The 12,861-nt window shown below is 32.7% G+C and overlaps 1 protein-coding gene across 2 annotated transcripts in view; it reads left to right on the top strand.

Annotated features, from left to right (window-relative positions):
• LOC140449392 (proton-coupled amino acid transporter-like protein acs) overlaps positions 1 to 12,861 on the top strand; it is a 74,388-nt gene that overhangs the window by 6,587 nt on the left and 54,940 nt on the right. The window contains exon 1 of one of the 2 annotated variants that reach the window (XM_072542547.1): positions 5,997 to 6,153. The exons of the other annotated variant lie outside the window; for it this stretch is intronic. The gene's annotated coding sequence lies outside the window, so the exon portion shown is untranslated. Of the gene's footprint in view, positions 1 to 5,996; positions 6,154 to 12,861 lie in introns of those variants that run through there. 2 annotated transcript variants of the gene reach the window in all.

Genomic DNA, 12,861 nt, shown 5'->3' on the forward strand with positions numbered 1-12,861 from the left:
AACTCGAAGGCTTCTAATCTGACCGAAAAATCTTTCTTTAATGTCCAAGCCCCCAACCCATAAAATAATACGGAGAACACGTAGCATCTCAGAAGTCTTTTCTTTAAAGGAATTGAAATGTCCCTGCTGCGGAGTACTTTTTTCAGTTTGTTGAAAGAATTTCTTGCCTGTCCTATTCTTGCCTTAATCTCTTCTGTGTACTCATTATTTTTGTTAATTATTGTACCCAGATATTTATATTTTTGAACTTTTTTAATTTGTTCTCCATGTATTGTTATGTTTTCTTGGCGCTGTTGGGCTTTTGTAATTACCATAAATTGTGTCTTTTTTGTGTTTAGGGACAGTCGGATTTCTTCACTGACTTCTACCACTCTGTCAACCATTTGTTGTAAATCTTCAAGACATTCCGTCAATAAAATAGTGTCGTAGGCAAACCGTTTATTATTGATTGGTCGGCCATTTACTTGTATTCCCATAGTTAGTTCTTCTAGTGCGTCCTGGATTATTTCCTCTGAATACAAATTGAACAAAGTTGAAGACAGGACACAGCTCTGCCTGACGCCCCTCTCAATATGTATTTCATTTGAAAAGACATTGTTCTCTTTTACCACAGCGACCCTGATGTCTCTCATATCTAAGTTTTTCTTTTCAAATAATTCGATAAGACGGTTATGTCTGACCTTATCGAAGGCTTTTGTTGTAATCCAAGAAACACGTATATACTGGCTGATTAACATCTATGTACCTTTGCACAAGTACATTCACAGCGAACAGGGCTTCCCTCGTTCCCAGTACATTTCCGAGTGTGTTTTTTAATTATATACCTTTTATAAAGGATTTTAATAAATTTTTTGTGATACATGGTATACAGTCAGCTACAGGAACTTAGTTTCCTTGTAGATTTTGAGTTTTTCTGTTGTTTCCTTTAATACTCTATAACAAGTAGTAGTTTCAATACTTCTCTTCATTAGGTGTACTAGTATGCAGTATTTTTAGCTTCCATGTTTTCTCCTTGTCTCAACCGTCTTTTTTTTGTACCTTTATGTATTTTCCATTCACTATTCATTGTTCCTGCCACATTACTTTTTCCCCACATATTTTTCTATTCTAATCCTTTTGAAAATCTCGATTGGATTATGACGGTAGGACTCATTAATGACGTGATTGTTTATTGTTTTTGATTTCTCTTTTTTCCTTTCTTTTCAACTTTTCTCTCAAGCCTCGTTATATTAGAGACACTCATCAAACAGTATATTCATTTCGGTTCATATATTATAATCTAATTTTATATTAAATAATAATTTAATGGGTCATTTTTATTATCCTTTGTTTACTATCTTACAACTTGACCTAAATAATAATAAAAACAATTGGTAGCTACGTAATTTGATTAATATTGTACTTGTTTACTTTTGAATTGTTTAGGAAAATCGGTTCAAAATATTAAAAAATGCAGTTGCTATACTGGAAGTCGTGCAATAGCGATCTCAAACCTACTTAAAATGGATTTGCTACTATGGATTTGAACAATTTTCCAGAATATACTACAATTATAAACATACAAGTCGGATCATAAATTCTTTTTCGTACAGTGTCTCAGAAAAATTAGTAACAAGAAAGTTTATTTTGGATATTTTATTACGTTCTTCTTCTTTTTATTCCGTACTTTCCTCATTTCATCTTTGGACATACGCTTCCTCCATTTGTGTCCATGTATAACAGGGTTTTTTGCTTTTTTCTTGTCCTGATACCTCTTTTAATATAGGTACACTTTCTCTAGGTATACATCTCCATGAGTCTTCATTTTTTGCTTGTTATTTTCTTGATAACATCGAACCATCTAGTGGTTGGTCGGCGTAGCTCTCTTTTTCCTCCACATGACTTCGATTATGAAGTTTTCTTAGTTTCGGTGTGACCATTCACCAAGTCGCTTGAAGTATGTTCGAATTATCGGTTAAATATCATATTTTCTAATATTCACCGGTGAATGTCGACATTCATCATACATTATTGGTGTATGTTAAAACATCTATTTTTTATCAAGTACAAATAAGAAATTAGTTGGGTATGTTTTTTATTTGGGAAAATTGTATTAATAAACTAAAGAAGATTGTTTTACTATTTAAAACAAACTTGAGCGAGTATTCATCCTTTTACGTTAGTTGTGCTTGTGGTCTAACTTATGTGCAACACTGTACAACCACATTTTAAATGCTTTTTAAGTGCTAATGTCGCCTTGTTTAAGTGTCCATGTTTCGCATCCATACAGAATCAGGGACCATATACAATTTAATTTTTTTGGTAATATTGATAAGGCCAATTTTGGGTTGCAAAACCAAATTGTGAACCAAATCATGAATTTTGCTCTGGCGATTTAAATAATTTTTCTCTGGATTTCCTTTGAGTGGTCTAGTTGGTAATTTATTTCTCTATCCAGGTTTATATATTTTTGAGCGGTTTACTGATTGATTCCATTGACAATAACATTAAGATTGTGATGGGCTTGTAAGTCTCTACTAAAAACTAACGACCTGTCCGATAAAAGCAGAAAGATTCAAGCGGTGACTTGACTATTAATTACGCTGTTGCTTGTTCTACCCAATTATTCTTGGTCAATATATTCAAATCGTATGATTTCACAATGCACGTTAATTCTTCTACAAGAATTACTAAAACAGCATCTACCATAATTGATTATATTGTCTCAGATTTCTCACCCCTTACCAAGTTACCAAATTCCTTTGAAAAAGGTAAATTTCTAGAGTGCCTAAAGACAGCCATTATTATTTCTCTTCATAAGTGTGGTGAAAAATCTAAAGTCTGCGATTATAGACCTATTGCCTTACTACCGGTCCTATCCAAAATGATTGAGAGACTTATAAAAGCTCGACTTATGTCCTTTCTCATTGAAAACAAGTCAGTTCGGCTTTTTATCTAATAAATGTATCAGCGATGCTATGTTTTCTATACTACATGAGGTTTATCAAGCACTAAACAATATTCTTTAGACTGCCACTGTTTTTTGTGACTATCCCAAAGCTTTTTATTGTGTAAATCATGACATTTTGATAAAAAAACTAAACTTCTACGGAATTCGAGGTATTTCTTTGAATTGGTTCCAATCTTACTTGAGGAATAGAAAACAATTAGTTAGAGCAAATGATCAATTTTTAGAATAATTGTAGTGGGTACTAAACAATTCTGAATGCATTGTTGAGACTAGATAGGCAGGCCGCTACAGGGTTAAAAATAATGGCACTTAACTCTGTTGTGTTTAGTATTTCAACTATACTCTATTTCAAAAGTTACATAGAGTAACTTCTCGGAAGAGAAATTTAATTTGTTATGCATATTTTAGTGTCTGTGCTTGCTTCTTTTTTTTTTGAGCATGCGTATTTCTACGGTTATTGAGGGTTTGAAATATATCTACGTGCTATTGTTAGAATAGTGGACGATAAGACATTGAAATATTGAACACAACAGAGTTAAGTGCCATTATTTTTTAACCCAGGTGCGACCTATCTATCTAGTCTCAACAATGCATTCAGAATTCTTTAACCAAGTTAACAGTTAACCAAGGGGTTAACTTTAAATTAACTAAAATGAATTCGAGTTATAAATTTTTAACACTACACGGATTATACTCTAGCAAACAAAAAATGAAATTAGTTATCCAAAATCACGCGTCCAAACTGATCGAAAATACCCGAAATCACGTGTCAATCATGAACTCTAGGAAATTTTGAATTCGATCATTGGCGGCGGATAAGAAAATATGTTTACTGGCTGTCGCTTTACATTGCAACAATATCATATAGTTCTGCTTATAATAATAAAAATACATTAGATCTAGTTCATAAAATAAATTTTCATGAATTATATTGTTACAAATACAATCCTCCCCGCAATTGATTCTACGTATTCGATAGTAAACCGAACGAAACGCAACTATCAAGATTCGAAGTTTATTTCTGAGAAAAATTGAATTCTCTTTAGTGGAATTAATCAATGTCCTGACATTATGTCGAAATGTGTTTACACGGCAAAATAAAGACACAACAGATGAATTAGCAGGTACATCAACGATTGCTGCAACGAAGTAAATACTTTCATTTTACAACCGTCAATAAAAATTTGGAAAATTCTGCCAAAGGAAGAACTGGAATACAAAGTAAACAATATTACCTTGAGGATCTCTAATACTGCAACTATTCATGCAATTATAACTTCTGGTCTACTTAAAATAAAAACCTGGCCCAACTCTAATTTACTCTCTTTTAACGTGGATAAGACAGTAGCATTATCCTATAAAGGAGCTCTTCAACGTCTTCTTCAAGCTCTTCTTAATATCAGTCAGATCAGTATCGTTGATTCTATAAAATTTCTTGGTATTTTTATAGATAGCAACCTTAAATGGTCCCTTCATATCGATTTGTTAAGTAAGAAACTAGCTTCAGCCTGCTATGCAATAAGATCTGTTTTGAAGGAAATCAATTTAGCATCTTCCAAAATAATATATTTTTCTTTGTTCGAGTCTCATCTTCGATATGGCCTTCCTTTTTTGGTGTTCTAGTACAGCTGCCCAATCTGATGTTATTTTTAAATTACAAAAAAGAGCAATACGGTATCTTTTTGGCCTCAGTAAAATAACACAAAAACTACTTCAAAAATCACGGGGTTTTAACTCTTCCCTCTTTATATATTCTAGAAACTGTTTGCTTAATTCGTAAACACCTACATCTTTTTCCAGCAAGACCTAATCATGACTACTCCACCAGAAATTCCAGCTTTGATGTGAATTTACTGATCCCGTCCGCTGAGTTAGTAAAGATATATATTATATTTCGCAAAAAAATTATACAACCATCTCTCTTTGCAACTTAAATCTACAACTTCTTTCCTTAAGAGTGTAGGCGCAAAATTTCGGGCCAATGCTTTTTAAATGCATTCATTTTTTTCGAATCCTGAGAAAACTAATAAGTATTTTTGAAAAATTTAAACGCAGAATAAAATATTACATTGTCACCGATGGCCGAAAGTCCCTAAAAACGGATTAGAAAAAAAAATGAATGCATTTAAAAAGCATTTGCCCGAAATTTTGCGCCTACGCTCTTTTAAGTTCCGTAAATTGACAAAATCCTATCTATCTGAAAGACCATATATTATTCGGTGAAAGAGTTTCTTAACGAATAACTAAGAAATTACAGGTACAAGCAACTAATTTATTTTTATCTATACTTATATTTGGGTATCACATACAGCAACTTAAATTTATTCGTAAACTAGTTCGTAAGATTTTATTATGCAATTTGCAATTTAGTTAAATTTTGCAATGGATTGTATATTTTATTATCTTTTATTTTGTGGTATTGACAATTTATGTAATTTTAGTAAATTTAAATTGTTATTATTATTTTTTGACTTTTTGTAAACTTTTCTACAAGTAAACTACAATTTTCAGTGACAATAAAGAATATCTCTATTTTATTCTAATCTATAACGTTTTTTTTATGGTATTAATTACCAACCCCATAGAGAAGGACAGTTGAGAATAAATAGCAGATAAACTTCTACATTCTGGAAGCAAATGGCACTTAAAGAAGAAGAAGTTTTTTTATCGCTTCGAAGATTTTTATTTTATAATCTCTTTTGCTATTGTTTTTCCAATTCGGTTTGTTGCCATCGCATCGTCTAGAAATGCATTATACGATTTGTCATCCCATGCATACATATAAATATCAAATAATCATAGTGATCCAGTCTATTAAATGCAGTTGATATTCAACGAGACATTAAATGCCCTTGCAAATTGCCTTATTATTTTCACAAGAGTAATTGTTGCTCAAGTATTACTAGCTGCATAATATAATCAAAGTAGTCGTTAATAATACGTTGATTAGTTTGTTAAAATAATGTGTGGGCAAGCGTGTATGCAGTTTTATGCGTTGTGCATTTCCCATTAAATTTAATCTGATAAGCCACATGCATCAACAATAATAATTGTTTGGTAATCTTAAATGTTGTATTTCTGTGATCTGGATTAGTTTGGTGCGATATCAATAATAAACAGTGGGTGTTTAATCATAATAAAATTGTTTAAAGTTCTTTTATAAGAAAAAACATATTTTTCTATTAACCAAAACATATTACGTGGTAAGTAACAAATACGAGTAATTGATAAAGAATTTATTACTGAATGTAAAAAAAAAAATAAATAAATTCTACGAATCCGAGTATAAATAATCTTCTTCTTGTTTTCCTTTTATCTAATCGTCGTATTCTATTGAAATATTGTCATTCCATCTCTTTCTAGGTCTTCTACATTCTATCTTTATCGGACTATTCTAAATATTCTATATTTTGTATTCTGCCAATGTTACTATTGCATTCTTCCTTTTCTTCTTCTTCTTTTTATATAGACATGACTCTGTCTGTTTTTCAATGTGCCTCCAGTAAGTTGTCGTTCCAACGTTTTCGTTGCCGTCTTTACTACTCTATTTGTTTTCATTTGGCTTATATGATCGTTCCATTCTACTCTTCTATTTCTTACCCAGTTCTTGATGTTCTCCACCTTGCATCTACATCGTATATCTGTGCTTCTAGCTCTGTTCCATAGTGTCTTACCATCAATTTTTCTAAGTGTTTTCATCTCTGCTGTTTCTAACAACTTTTTTGTCCTATTGTCCTGTGTCCTTTGTCCTGTGACACAGGTCTTTGAAAAACCTTTTATAAATTCTGCCTTTCGTTTCCTTCCTTCTTCTTCTTCTTCAGGTGCCATCTCCGCTACGGAGGTTGGCAATCATCATAGCTATTTTAATGTTTGCCATCTATCTTTCCTTGCATTATGAGTTACAGGATGCCATACTTCTCGCCCCGCATCACATGTCCGAGATACTGTAGCTTTCTTTCTTTAATTGTAAGTTCAACTTCCTTCTCTTTACCTATTTTTCTCAGTACTTCATTGTTCGTAACTCTATCTACCCAGGAAACCCTCATAATTCTTCTATAGGTCCACATTTTAAAGGCATTAAGTCGTCTCATTGTGTCTAGATTTAACGTCCATGATTCCACTCCATAGTATAGTACACTGTATACGTAACATTTTGTTAGGCGTACTTCAAGGGCTAATGTTAAATCTTTGCCATATAGGACCTTTTTCATTTTCATAAAATTAGAACGTGCTTTTTCGATTCTGACTTTGATTTCTGCAGTGTAGTCATTATTTTCTGTTATAAGTGTTGCTAGGTAAGTGTACTGTTTTACTCTTTCGATCTGCTGGCCCTCTACTATCAAGATTTCGTTAGTATTACGGTTGTTTTTACAAATTTTCATAAACTTTTGATATTGAGCGAGAAACCGTACTCCCTACTACACACTGCTATTTTACTTATGAGTCTTTCCAGGTCTTTTAAACTATCAGCTATTATTACTGTATCTGATGTTGTTAACTAAGACTCCATTTACTCTTATGCCGACTGTTTCATCTTCCAGAGTTTCTCGAATTACCTCTTCAGAATAAGCGTTAAATAATAGAGGTGATAGTATGCAGCCTTGCCTGACTCCCCTTTTTATTCCCATTTCTTCAGATGTCTCTTTTTCAATTCGTACTATTTCTCGCTGATTGTAATAAAGATTTGTTATTAGCCTTAAATCTCTTTCATCCAGGTTTTTATTTTTTAGAAAATCCATGAGTCGGTCATGTTTTACTTTATCAAACGCTTTATTGTAGTCTATAAAACAGACGTAAAGAGGACGGTTAACATCCAAACATCTCTGCGTCAGCACGTTGAAGAAGAATAGTGCCTCTCTGGTACCCATACCATTGCGGAACCCATATTGTGTGTCACTAATATCCAGCTCCAGTTTAGAGTGAATTCTGGCGTGGATAATTTTCAACAGAATTTTCAAGGTATGTGACATTAACCTTATGGTTCGATAGTCACTGCAGTCTTTGGCATTCATTTTCTTTGGCAAACACACAAATGCTGATGTCTAGGTTTTTCTCGTTGACCAACTTTAATAGCTCGCTTGGTAATTCATCTGGACCAGCAGATTTATTGGTTTTCATTGAGTTCCATGCCTGACTAACCTCTGATTTGGCTATCTCTGGGCGTACATCTCCCGTTTGGCTATCTACAGATGTACTAGCTTCTCTCTGGTCATGAAATGTTCCTCAATGTAATATTCCCATTTTTGTCGAGCAATATATTCGAGGTTCTTCTACTTCCTACTCCGGCTAGTTCTTTGACTTTTTTATGTAGATTAAAGTTGTCATATCTGTTTTGCAGTTCTTCTATTTCTTTACATTTTTCAGAGAAGTAGGTTTCTTTAGCCTCCCTAATTTTTCTTCTTATTTGGTTTTGAAGCTGTTTATAGCGTATCGTAGTAATTGTTTTGTTTTTTCTCCTTTCATTCATCAACTCTAGAATTTCCTCGGTCATACACTCTTTTTTCTTACATTTGGTTGTTGTAAGTACTTTCTTACTTGGCTCCAATATAGAGGTTTTGAAGAATTGCCACTGCTGCTCTACGTTGCAATTATTTCTTGGGTTTCTATCTAGATTTGTGTTGATTTCGTGTTTCAGATTTTCTTTTGTTTCTTCTGACTTTAGTTTCTATATGTTAATTTTATTGTTGTTGCGGCTTTTTGCGTCTTTTTTAGTTGAAGTTGAAACCTAGCAATAAGAAGACTGTGATCAGGGGATACGTCTGCTCCTGGATATGCCTTTACTGCCTGAATTGAGTTTCGATATCTATGTTTTATTAGGATGTAGTCAATTTGATTTCTGGCGATTTTGTTGTCTTTGTCAGCTGGCGATTTCCATGTATAAAGGCGTCGCTTGGGTAATTTAAAAAATGTATTTGCGGCTATAATATTATCCTCCTGGCAAAATTCTATTAGGCGATCTACTCTGTCGTTTCGTTCACCAAGCCCATATGGTCCTACATTAGGGTATCACTTTCCTTCGCCAATTTTTGCATTGAAATCACCCATGATCACTGTTATATCTCTAGATGCTGTGAGGTGTAATGTTTTTTTTAAGTTCGCTATAAAAGTTTTCTATTTCTTCTCCATTTTTGTCAGCAGTTGACGCATAAATCTGAATTAAGTTCATTTTTCCGTGGGTTGTCAATATCTGCAGCATTATAATTATTTTGGACATTTCCCAGGTTCATACATACTTCTTACGTTCCATGTAGCGATTTTGCAGATGGATTTGGTTATATTAAGTGAACAGGGATTTCGCTGGCTAACGGCCTGGGAAGCCCTGTCGTTACTATTGTTTCTTCCCCTGCCGAATCTTGGCATCCGAGAATCATGATTAGTAAGTTGTTGATTGTCATTTCTATAAGCCATGGCGATTTCTAGAGATACTCCATGAGTCTTTAATGCAGTGGTTTTCCGATACTTTCATTTCTCCATATTGTTTAATTCAGGCAGGCTGTGGCTCTGTTTCGTCTATTCACTTAATCTTCCACTTCAGTTTCGAGCTTTCCGTACTTTGCCAGTGTTACATTTTTATTTGTCTAACTAAAGTATTCGTTTTATTTTTGATTCGTTTATAGCGGCGGTATGCCTGTTGTGTTCTGTATTGTAAAAATGCTTTCTTCCTTTTAAATGTGGATATTTTAATGTCACTATTTCATTATTCCCAAATTACACTCATCCTTTACGTAGTCTATCCAACATGTGTTTATGATATCATTGTTTTTTTTTTTTCTTTGATGCCTGTTTTCAGGCATGGGCTATCTCCATGAGAATAACATTGAACTGATCCCTAATCATTGTCAATGTCGTATATTTCGTAACCAGGAGAGTTACGGCCTATCCATCTTTTTTCCTTCAGCTTTACCTTGGATAATTAGAAGAGGAAAGTAATATTTCTTACCTAATATTTTATGACCGAAGTTAACCTTATTGATTTTGAAAATATTCGGGAGTTCTCGATCTTAGTTTAGCTGTCTGAGGATTTCCTCAATACTCGTATGGCACGTTCAGAAAATTTCGTCGAGAATTAGTTGGTAAGACCACTTTTAAAGGCTTCTGTTTTATTAATGGTATCAGTTTTAAATCTCTCTCTTGGTATAAAAGTAAAAATGCTGCAATTGAACGCAGATATGTGCAGGTAAATTAATTTATATTTAAATGGGAATACCCCACAATTAAAGGTTAAAATACGTTTATTGACGTTTCAATTTCCACTTCGGAAATCGTTCTCAAAATACAAACATTAGTAAATTAAACAAATTTTGTTTTTTGTTACTTAGTGAAAAATTCTTCTAATAATTTAAATTTTATCTGTCTCATCTATATTGACAATTCAGACATACCTTATACATTTTAAAGTAGACGACTTTAAAATGATATTGCCAATATTGTTGAGTTGCGTTCCTGGGACGACTTTACTTATAAGATAGTTCATTCGATTACATGAAATCAACTTTAACTTGAGAATATCCGTCAGAAAAGATCATAACATGTAATTCGTCTTTAAAAAGACAAATACGTGCCATGATGACAGTAAAATTCTCCTGTTAGTGATTCCATAGTAAATTATGAGGGAAAAACCAGGAAAAAAACCTCATAATACTATCCCGACATGGTAAGTATTTGATCGTGCATTTAGTTTACCTTCAATAAACACCAAATTCCGATTTTATATGTTTGTTATTTAAAAAAACATAAATGATATATTCTCTATATGTTACTGACTTACCAATACTGGTATTTTCCTTTTAATAACTTCCTCTTTCAATATGGGTAACCAGATCCTACTACATTCTGCCGAGGAATTCGCGACACAATTGGTCTCATTTAGCATAATTAGAGCCGCTTCTTTGATTTTTCTCTTTTTACCATCCGTTTCTTTTAGGACTATATTTGAATCATTCCATTGAACCCTATGTTCATTATCCCATGCGTGTTTACAAATTTGAGATCTATCAAATTCTCTATTTTTAATATAGGATTGATGTTCACTTATTCTAACATTTAATGGTCTTGATGTTTCACCTAAATAAAACTGATCGCATTCACAAGGTATTTTATAAATGCAATTCTTTGTCCTTTCTTGTTCATTGTTAGGTTTGGTTTTGGACAAGATGGATCTCAACGTGTTTGTTGCTTTGAATGTTGTTGAAATGTTGAATTTATTTCCTATCCTTTTAAGCTTTTCCGATAATCCTTTTATGTATGGTATTGTTATTTTCCTCGTATTATTCCTTGCATATGCTGTAGGATCTCGTTCTAAGTTGTTTTGTTCTATTCGATCGATTGTTGAAAATTCCTTATTTATAAACGATAAAGGATAATCATTTTTTAATAAAACAGATGTTAACAAATGTTTTTCCTCCAAGAACGAATTTTCGTTAGAACAAGTAATTTTGGCTCTATCGTATAAGGATTTAATAATTCCCTTTTTAATATTAATATTGTGATTTGATTTGAAATTTAAATATCTGTTGGTGTGTGTTGGTTTTCTATACACCTGAGTTTCGTATCCAGTATCGTTCTTAGAGATTAAAACATCCAGAAAAGGTAATGTGTTATTATATTCCTTTTCCATGGTAAATGTTATTGTCTCTTCTTTATCGTTTATATCATTTAGGAATGTGTCCAACAACTCTGATCCATGAGGCCATATTGAGAATACATCATCTACATACCTCCACCATACTGAGGGTTTTAAATTTTGTTTAGAAATAATATTTTTGTTTCAAAATCTTCCATAAATATATCGGCTAATAATGGAGATAAACTAGAGCCCATTGCTAGTTCAAAACTTTGTTTATAGAATTCATTATTTAGTTGAAAGTATGTATTATCAGTGCATAATGTTATTAATTCCATTATAGATGATATATTTAGTCTTGTTCTAGTTGCCAATGTATCATCACTTTCTAATTTTGTCTTGATTATATTTAAAGTCTTATCTAATGGCACATTCGTAAATAAACTATTTATGTCAAAACTTACTAAAGTATTATTTGGATAAAATTCAATATTTGATAATTTATTTAAAAAATGTGTATTTTTTATAAATGTGTCATTTTTATTTGCAAAGTGGAAATTGAAACGTCAATAAACGTATTTTAACCTTTAATTGTGGCTTATTCCCATTTAAATATAAATTAATTTAAAATGCCACAAGAAAATAGCTTCAGAACAATATGTGCAGGTACTTAGAAGAATTAAGAAGAATCGAAAGCTACTGACCAGCATTGAATCTCGAAAGCTACAACACATCGGATACATTATGCGGAATGAATCTAGAGGTGCCATACAAGCCATACTGCAAGGAAAAATATTTGGAAAGCCAGTTCCAGGAAGAAGAACATCCTGGTTAAAGAATCTCAGAACCCGGTTCAACTCAAAATATACGTTCAGCTTTTTCGCGCTTTTGCCGACAAGATAAAGATTGTCATGATGATCGCACGGATAACCACATCAGGAAGAAGAAGAGTTTTAAAAGTCCAAGTCTCTTATCTGTAAAGTCAAATGCTCCATATGTAACATCGAGAGTGTTCGTAATCGCGTTTGAATCGAGACGTTTTTATTTGTAATGGTGATATTCATTTGCAAAATGTTCAATTTCAATCTACGCCATTATCTTTTCATTGCATGTATTTGAATTGCTCAACCAAGTTCTCAAGTATTGTAGTTATTACCAACAGGCTAGGAAGTAAGTTGGATTTCTATCAGCCAAGAGAGCAAGCAGGTTTTAGAGCAAGATATGGCACGAATGATCATTTACAAGTAATTAAGAACTTAATAGAAAAGAGTGTTGAATATAACAAGCCTTTAGTCATGATATTTGTTGACTACGAAAAAGCTTTCGACACAATAAGTCATCAAAAGAT

Source organism: Diabrotica undecimpunctata, chromosome 9 (genome assembly GCF_040954645.1).
Source record: "Diabrotica undecimpunctata isolate CICGRU chromosome 9, icDiaUnde3, whole genome shotgun sequence".
Taxonomy (NCBI): domain Eukaryota; kingdom Metazoa; phylum Arthropoda; class Insecta; order Coleoptera; family Chrysomelidae; genus Diabrotica; species Diabrotica undecimpunctata.